This window comes from Perca flavescens, chromosome 14 (genome assembly GCF_004354835.1).
Source record: "Perca flavescens isolate YP-PL-M2 chromosome 14, PFLA_1.0, whole genome shotgun sequence".
In the NCBI taxonomy this organism is placed as follows: domain Eukaryota; kingdom Metazoa; phylum Chordata; class Actinopteri; order Perciformes; family Percidae; genus Perca; species Perca flavescens.
The window spans coordinates 15,754,047-15,763,902 of NC_041344.1; positions in this window are offsets into that span (position 1 = coordinate 15,754,047).

Sequence of the window (9,856 nt, forward strand, 5' to 3'; positions counted from 1 at the left end):
GAAAGACACAAAAGAGAAAATTACATATCATATACTTTACCCCTTTTCAGCCCCTCTGCCCTTTCACAAAGGTTCTTATAATGGATGCTGAAGTCAAAAGTTGAACACTTGGGAAATTTGTGCTCAAAATTAGGAATTTGAAATTTAAATGATTTAAATTTTAAAATCCCTTTGTCTAAGCAGAAAGCATACACTGAACCTCGAAGGAAGATGAGACCAGGTATATGAGCACATCTATGACCAGAGGTGGGTAGTAACGAGTTACATTTACTCCGTTAAATTTACTTGAGTAAGTTTTTGAAAAAATTATACTTCTAGGAGTAGTTTTAAATCACTATACTTTTTATTTTTACTTGAGTAGATTTGTGAAGAAAAAACTGTACTCTTACTCCGCTACATTAGGCTACAATGAGCTTGTTACTTTTCTTTTTACCTCTTTGGTATTCTACGCATCATTGTTTGTATTCCCCCCGCGTTCACCTCATTTTAATGTTTTATTTTGAAAGAGAGAGAGAGAGAGAGAGAGAGAGAGAGAGACTTCCGCCAAAGGCTCTACACGTGACTGTGTTTCACCAATCAAACGTAGTTGTGCAGTCTCGTCAGCTGGCAAAAAAAAAATAGGCGACGCTGATGCGTAAATCAACGCTTATCAATATCACTTCCCCATCAGTCAGGACCAAGATCTGACCATAATTACACTTGTCCTTTCCATAAACTGCCATAATTAGCCTATTATTTCAGTTGCAATCCTGCCAGTGGAAGCGATCATGAGAGCAAATGAAACATTTTCTCTCTCCGCACCGAGCTCCGCCTGATCTTCTATAAGAACGGTGACGCCGTTATCAATCGAGTAGGCCTATTGATTGGTCAGTAGGCGGTGCTTTTACACCGATTGATCTCTGATCTCCAACATAACCTGCTCCCGACCAGGTTAGGCGTCCAGCATAAGTTACCATGGCGAGTGAACCCGGTATCAAGTGATCCACCTTCGTGAAAAAGAAAACCCTGGGTTGAACCTGAAGTTAGCTCGTTAACTCCAAATCTTGCTTCATAGTACAGGCCTCTGGCCTCATAATGAAAGCATGTTTACCTTAGTAAAAGTGCCAAACAGCAGCTCCATTACCTTGTTCTAGTTCTGCCTGCAGAGCCTTTTAAAAAAAAAAGTAGGTTTGGAAATTTGTGTTACTTGTGCTTATTTATTATTATTTTATGGATTTTATTTTTTAAGTACTTGAATTTACCTGGATTATTTTAATTTAAGCTATTTTGTAATTAATTAATTTTTATTTATTTTATTGACTGGATGAACTATAATTTGCCTAAAGATGATTATTAGTTATTATTATTAGTATTTTTGTCCGTCTGATTGAATGCTTATGTTAAAAAATAAATCAGACATTACTCAACAGTTACTCAGTACTTGAGTAGTTTTTTTCACCGAGTACTTTTTTACTCTTACTCAAGTAATTATTTGGATGACTACTTTTTACTTTTACTTGAGTCATATTATTCTGAAGTAACAGTACTTTTACTTGAGTAAAATTTTGGCTACTCTACCCACCTCTGTCTATGACCATATTGTTCACATTATCTGCAGTGGGTGTGTGTAAATGTAAGCGGCACAGAGCAAAAAGTATCCAGTGTGAGCAGACAGTAGACGCAACTGATGCAGCACTCTCATTTCTTCCTGACTCCTTTATCTTTTACGCAGTAGTCTCTGTTTATTTGTATCTCTTTAAGAAGGAAGAAAAAAGAGACTGTATGAATGCATCAAAACTGGATGCAAGGAGGTTAAAGCATTGACAGTAGACAGGACTTTTTTTCCGTGCTTGTGTGAGAATTTCACTTCACACAGCAGAGCAAAAGCCACTGAGCTTTATTTCACTTATTTTGTCAATCAATCAAATCAGAATCTGAACAAATAATTCCTGACTCCCTGATTCACAAAACGTGAACTCAGTGTATTACTCTAGAACAATGATACATAGTTAACATTTCATTCGCTTCCCTAACAGTTTCCAATCTCCTTAAATCGGATTATTGGAGAACTCCAATATAAAAACGAAAAAACGCATTGGTATATTGGATACTAAAGTAGATCTGTTTACAACCAGTTACTAGAAAATACTACAAGCTAACACTGTAGTAGTAAGAACCATATCCTAACCTGCCATGTTTAAGTTGCCTAATTCTAACTTGACCATAGTATATTTGACACAACCACAATCTTTTCCTCACCCTAACTGCCATGCACAGATATTATAGAGAGTGAGAACTTTAGAAATGTTGCTATTGATTTAAAAAATGCTGTCATTAAAGGTAATTCACGTTTTTGCAGAATCATCTCTCACTCACACACATAACTGTCTATATGTGAGTGGCAGATATACAGTAAATGTGTGTTGAATAGTAACACTAACACACCCTTGATAGTTCTTTTTTTTCTCCTCTTGGCTGTCTCTAACTCTCTCATTTACTCTCCCCTCTCGCTCTGTCATTGCATAGCAAATGTAAATCATACTGTAGCAGGAAAGCTTGAATTTGATCTCTTTTGGGATACTCCGCTAGAAGCAACAGCACTCATTGTTATGCCTCTCCCTGTCCGGTGGTAAAGAAAAAGAAAAAAATCTCTCCTGGTGAAACAATGAATTCTAATTTGCAGAACGTTTTCCATCATTTCCGTTACATTTCCTGTTATCTGGTTTTCTGCTCACTAAACACACTCTCGCACATGGGTGCACACACTCCTGTGTAAACACACCGTAATGGTAACACAATGTGCTATACAGCTACTTTGGGTTTTGTGTTTTGGACACAGATGGCCTTGCACGCTTTCCTTTTTATTTTATTTATTTTATTTCCCCGAAGGACAAATTCATCTTTTTCGCTTGCCTCCTCAACAGGAGGGTCAAACGCGGTGATTTCCCTTTGGGTCATTTCCCAGCTTCTGGGTTTCTTTAGAGTTTCTCCTCCTGCACAAGTAAATTGTCTTTGTTCTTTGTTTTCCAATAAGAAAGAGAAACCACATGTCTCTCTTCCTTTATTTGTCCCCTTCTGCATCTCTCCTCATCCTAGTCAGATTTCTCTTTTTTCTTTCCTTCCTTCTACCTCCATTTCACTTTCTCCTATTCATCTTTTTTCTGTTTCTTTATGTTTCTCCCTCTTTAAGTCCACTCATGTCATCCCTAATCAGGTATTCTCTCTGCCGTCTCCTGGTCCACATCTGGGAGCATGTGATGTGATTTGATCCTGATCTCCGTTTTCGTTTAGCCACTTGATGACTTCATCTCCTTCTCATCACTGGATGTGGAATTCTTTGTGTGTCTCATGTGCCACTTGCCAAGTGGTTCACAGGCTCACTCAGCCATCCATAAGCCCTCTACAGTGGATAACTATTTGACCATTGGATTACTACCTGGCTGTCAGCATGCCATCCCTGTAGGTTACGTCTGATTGGAGGCAGTGATGGAAAGCAAGCAGACTCCATCTCGCACTCTGTGTCCGAACCTCCATTTGCAAATGTGGTGATGGTCTGTTCTATATCATGTGGTTTGTCTCTACATATTTGTTTGATGTAAAAATGCATTCAAACTCGTTAGAAACCATCACAAAATTACTACTACTGGCTCAGGGTGTTTATATTGTCAGCGTTTTCAACCCTGTTTAACAGCAACCTTAAAAGGATGTAGACCTATCTAGCGAAAACGTTTTTTCAGCATCCAACGCTACATTTCCTGCATTCTGGTGAAATTTTTCTGCAACAGTTTGTGCCTTTTACGCATGCAAATGTCTTTATTCATGTAAATATTATTAGTATTAATGTATGAATTTGCTGTATTGTTCAAAACTTTCTGCAGATTCAAAACATTGCACATGTTTCAGGATGTTTGTTTCTTTTTAGGAATTATGCTCATCTTATCAACAAATATTAGCTTGCTAAAGCATTTAAACTCTTTGACTTTCATTTGTTTGATTTGTCTTGTTTGCAAACATTCTCACCATTGCTAATTCCATGCAAATCTATTATTTTCATAATCTGAAAAGTGAAACGTATCTTTTCATATTTTGCCAAACATAGAGGTCATCTGATAATATCAGTCCAATGTAAATCTGCATCTTAGTAACTGTGGAGGGTTTGCATTATTTCCTTTTCTGGTTCTTTTTGCTTCTTCTTTGGTGTTAAAATATTTTAGGCTACAGTGTTTCCACTGAAGCATTAATTGAGAACCTTGACAGCCTTTTGGTTGCCCTTTGGAATTTAGTTTATCCCATGTGAATGTGTGACACATAACACACATGGGGGTTTAATCACATAATCACACAAGTCTAGTGTGAATAGCACTTCAGATTAATGTAACAGCCAAACACACGGGATTGTCTTTTTTTTTTTTTTTTTTTTTTTGCAAGAATGTCAAATGGGCAAGGGCGTAACTTTGGGTTCAACGTTGGGGGGGGGTTGAGATCTCCACTTTTGAGCAAAATATATCATCATATATCATATCAAACACTTAATTTCTCTGCATTTGGGTGAATTTTTCTGCAACAGTTTATTCCTTTTCTGCATGAATTTATGGTGCAAATGTCTTTTATTTATGTAAAGGGAATTATAATAGTTTTTTTGGGTGGGTTGCACTGGCCAGTTTTGATTATTGGGGAGGTTGAATTCCCCCCCCCCCACAATAATGTAAATTACACCTATGCAAATGGGTGACACAGATTACTGAACATGTATTACTGAAGGAAGAACCTACTTTATTAAACTATTACTACTGCTCATCAGAACGTTTGCAGGCTGTTAGGAAAACCTGAAAGCTGAAATTATGAGCTAACAGTGTTGTATGAACTTGGGGCAATATGACGGCACATTGTTAAGAAGAACCTTTCTGCAGGACACAGAAGTTGAGTGGTATTCCCCATAAAAGAGGGCCTTTCTTCAGGGTCACGGCGGTTCATTGTGGAGAAAGACAGACAGAGAAAGAAACGGAGAGGAACGAGGGAAAAACAAACAACATAAGGGCACAGAGACGGAGGGGAGGGCAAAACCTCATCAAAAAGCCAAAAAAGATATACAATGTTTAAAAACAGTTTTATGAAGACAAGAAGCAAAAAAGAATGAGACAGGGGGAGGGAGGGGTGGAGGCCGGCTTGATGGCCATGCGTGAAAACAACAAAAAAGTTCAAAAGAAAGAAGAAACTTTACCACAGAGAAGCCGATTGCATGTTCAGATCTTTAACTGCTGGTCAAAACAACTACACATACATAACACACACACACACACACACACACACACACACACACACACCCCCCCCCCGACTCAGAACAGGGTTATTCTAGGCGATAATGTATTTAGCAGTGCTGAGGACTTTTTGGATTTTCGTCCTGTGGCTGGGCAACTCTGAACCCACAAGCTATGATGGTAACTAGCTAGTTCTGAGGCATGAAAAGCCAAATCATCACAGTCATATTCTGCACAAGTGACAATAATGACCATGGCTTTTATTACTCTTAACAAGGGAGAGCATGTTGCCCCTATTACAAGTTAACCTCAGTTTCTTTTGGTTGAACTGTAGTGCTTGGTATGAATTAACCCAAATTTTGGTAGCTCAAGTAGTGTAGGTGATTTGGATACTAGTAGTAATGTCAGAATCAATACTACTAATTAGGGATTCACTGATATTTAAAATAAAAATAGTATGTCCCTGGGGAATTTTTTCCATGCTTTCTCAAATGCTGTGGTTATCAGGGACTGAATTTTGCTGGTGGTGGTTTATGTCGCTTATCTTTCTTCGACATAGTGTAATACTGCCACATGACTCAATTTTTCTTTTACTGTAAATAAACCACTCGTGTGCACGGCACCCTTTGACCTCTTACATCAGCGTTGTGTTTTTCTCCAAATCAGCAGTTGCAGTAGCAGCTAACGGACTTTTGTCCGACTCCGACCATAAAAAAAAAAATAGATCTGCCATCGGTGAATGCCATCTTATTTGTCAGTCAACGAGGCAAATATCGTAATGTAAGAATATATGAGAGCAGAGGGGAACAAAACTCCCACCACTAAAAAAGTAAATTATATTTTATTGATGATTTTTATTGATTAATTGCCTCGTGATATATAAAGATTTCTCAACCTGCATTTATAGAAATACAATAAACATGGCAGCATATTTCACTGTGCAAAATGTCAGTTTGATGTAATAAACTATGACATGCTGGGCCTGAAATGTTTCGGTAATTTGTTGTGTTCAATTAGACTCACTTCCGGTAACTCTGCCAAAGTGATTTATTAATGTATTACTTCTTTAATTCTGTAATTACAAGTCTTTATTAGTTTATTTGCACAGCTAACAAAATATGAAGTTTATTCTTCTGCTCTCTTGTGTTACTTCTGTGATTTGAGGGCTGCTCGTGAATCCTTGTGCAGGAAACTAAACTCCAAAACTCAGCTGTCCACTCAACAACAACTTAGAAGTGCCCTTTAGGGACCAGTGTAGACCCAGTTCATGTCCAGGACCAGTGGAGGTATGTGGCCTCCATCTTGAGAAGGAATTTCACATGGAGGGCCCCATCTCTTTTCTGTGGTTGTACTCTCTCTCAATTCGCCTCCTTCTTTTTGTCTCTCTATCAGTCGATCTGCTTGTCTGTTGTGGTGGGTGCTTAATTTAGCCTGAGGACACACACACACACACACACACACAGGCACAGTATTCTGGCATTAAGCTCAAACAAAACCACAATGGTCCAGCCCTTGGCAACACAGCCAAGATGAACTGACCACGTCTGTCTGGACGCACACACACACATACACACACACACACACACACACACACACACACACACACACACAGAGACAGACAGACAGACAGTAGAGTAGAATGGAAAAGAATGTTTAATCTGTGTGATGACAAACAGTATTTCATGTTGTCATCTGTTAAAGAAGTTTAAAGAAAAATGTTTTGCACAGTTAAGGCATTGTTTTTGAAGTCTAGCTGTAAGATCTACTCAACATTGTCTTGTACAGTAAATGTGAGATTACTTAGGAAGAGTTTTAGAAATCAATTTAAGATATTACTCAAGCTTGAAAACATGAGATGGACCGAGGGCTTTGCTTTGCTCTGAAGAAAAATTGGGGAAAATTATCTCTTTACTTATTGATGTGACACCCTGACACACACACACACACACACACACACACACAGTGCAGGGCTCCAGCTAAAAGCAGAGGGGACTGTTTCCTGTCTGTCGAACCACACCCTAAGTAAAAGAAGGAAAGAGTACAGGGCACTCATGTACTTTGGCAAATACAGTTATCTGTGTCTTGTGTGGTGTAAGAGAGAGTCAGATTCAGTAGATTGAATAACCTGTAGATTGAGAGTATAAGCATCTAATAGTGGGTTCCATGTGTAAGATATTTTGCATATTCATTAAGTGTTGCATAAGCTGTGAGATGCTTTCGATGGTGATGATATGAACACCTTTGGCTTTCTAATATCAAGGTCAACGGTTAGCTTCCTCTTCACTGAATAAATATTCTTTTTTTTCATTCTTCTTTCTCTCACTCCCTCCCTCCTCTCACACACACACACACACACACACACACACACACACACACACACACACACACACACACACACACACACACACACACACACACTGTATGGCCAAAAGTATGTGGACACCTGTCTGGGGTTGTTTTTCATGGCTTGGGCTAGGCCCCTTAGTTCCAATTAAGGGGAAATACACTGTTTTATGCAATACTACAGACTTTTTGGCAACAGTTTAGGGGAGACTCTTTCCTATGACAATGCCCACGTGCACACAGTGAGGTCCATAAAGTGTGGCAGAACGTGACTGGCCTGCACAGAGCAGGGATGAACAGAAGCACAGACTGAGATCCAGGCACCTTATCCCCCTAGCATCAGTGATCAACCTCACTAAAGCTCTTGTGGCTACATGGGAGTAAATCCTTGAAGCCAGGTTCCAGAATCTTGTGGAAAGCCTTCCCAGAAGGGTGGAGGCTGTTATGGCAGGATATTATTAGTTTTGGAAAGAAATGATCAGCAGTCACATATAATATTTTGCTGTCCACATACTTTGTTTGGACGTTCAATTACTTTTTAGGCATAGTGTATTTCTCCATTTTCCTTTTTTTAGTATGTTCATCATTAGGTGAGGTCACCAGCCATTAGAGTCATAAAAAAGGAACTGTTTTTGTGTGTGTCAGTACAGGTGTGTGTTTGTGTGTTCATTCTTGCCTTGGTGGTCATCACAAGGATGAAAAACATCATGAACATCCTTCAAAAGTGAGGATGTGTGCATGTGTATGTACCTGTGGGCGTCTGTTTGTACATAATGTAGTGTGTGTGTGTGTGTGTGTGTGTGTGTGTATAGGTGTGTGCGCACACTCAGGTACATAGTCTAAGAGAAAACTTAGCCATGTATAAAATTGGCTTCGCTGGCTGGTTGCTCATATTCACTCAACCGGCTTTGTAGCTCCACACAGAAACTCGTTCAAATCACCTTGAATGGTGATTCTCTCTCTCTCTCTCTCTCTCTCTCTCTCTCTCTCTCTCTCTCCAGTTCCACAGGCTGAGCTCTATTTTAGCAGCCACCCATAAGAGAGTGGGCGAGGTTTCAAATTGAAACCTGGCCATTTATGAATCAAATTTGTTCTGCATATACATTTTCCATAACGCACAGGACTGCATTAGACTGTGTTTAGATAAGTCTGCGTGTGTGTGTGTGTGTGTGTGTGTGTGTGTGTGTGTGTGTGTACAATTATGAATTATGCCATTGTTCACCTCATCAACTTTGTTTACAGTACACTTGACTTAGCCTGATGCTCCGTATGTATGTATGATTTTGAGGTGGTCTGGAATTATTAACCCTCTTGTGAGTTTGCTTTCTGGAATCTCATATTGTTTAGACCTTCTGCTCCTTTCACAAAGCTGCACTGACCCGGTTCAAGCTCTCACTCCTTTATCGATTTCACCTCTTAAATCCACTTCAGTCCTGAAGAGCAGTAGTGAAGGAAAGGAAACATATTGAGCTGAGTTGATATATTTATGTTCATTTTAATATGATAAAACTACACTGTAACTTCCTATCAATTGGTGTCAAAAAGTGATTACTCTTCTCAGTAATTTCCCTCATCAATTTCTGTCATCTAACTTGACAGAGTTTGACAGTCAGAGAGCAGCTTTCAGTAAGTGTAATCATTTTACTTCCTCTCTATAACAAAGCTACCAGGGGACTGGAGTCGTTTTAGGTTCCCCCATCATACACATTCAGCTTCTTTCAATTGCAAATGATGAACTGGTTGAGTGTAACCACTTTGGGACCGTCTCCACGTCAACTTCAGAGTTAAAAAAGGGATAGACATACTGTAAGCATATTGGTTTGATTAAACTTGTTTGTGAAACGCTTTTATAAATGAGGCTGCGGGGCAGATAAAACCTGATCAAACGAGCCATGAATGATTAGTTACACAATAGACTCTAACTTAAGCACATCCAGTATCTAGCCATAACAATAAACACATCTGGAACACAGCATAATAAAAGTAATTTCTGAAGGCCAATTATAGTAAGTGTATTGAGTTTTATAAACCCAGGATGTTTTGTGAGGGTACAGAAAGTAGATTTTTTTTTTGTTGCTTCTTTAAAAAAAAAAAAAAAAAAAAAAAATCAAGTAAATGTCTGAAAAATTAAAACAGCGTGTTACTTGTAACGCTGTAGGAAACTTAGTCTTCAGTTTTTTAATCAAATGTCAGTTTGAAAAGGATTTTAAAGAGAACTTATGAAGAGGTAAGACATTGCAATTACAAATTCTGACACAGACAGAATATTGAAGAAT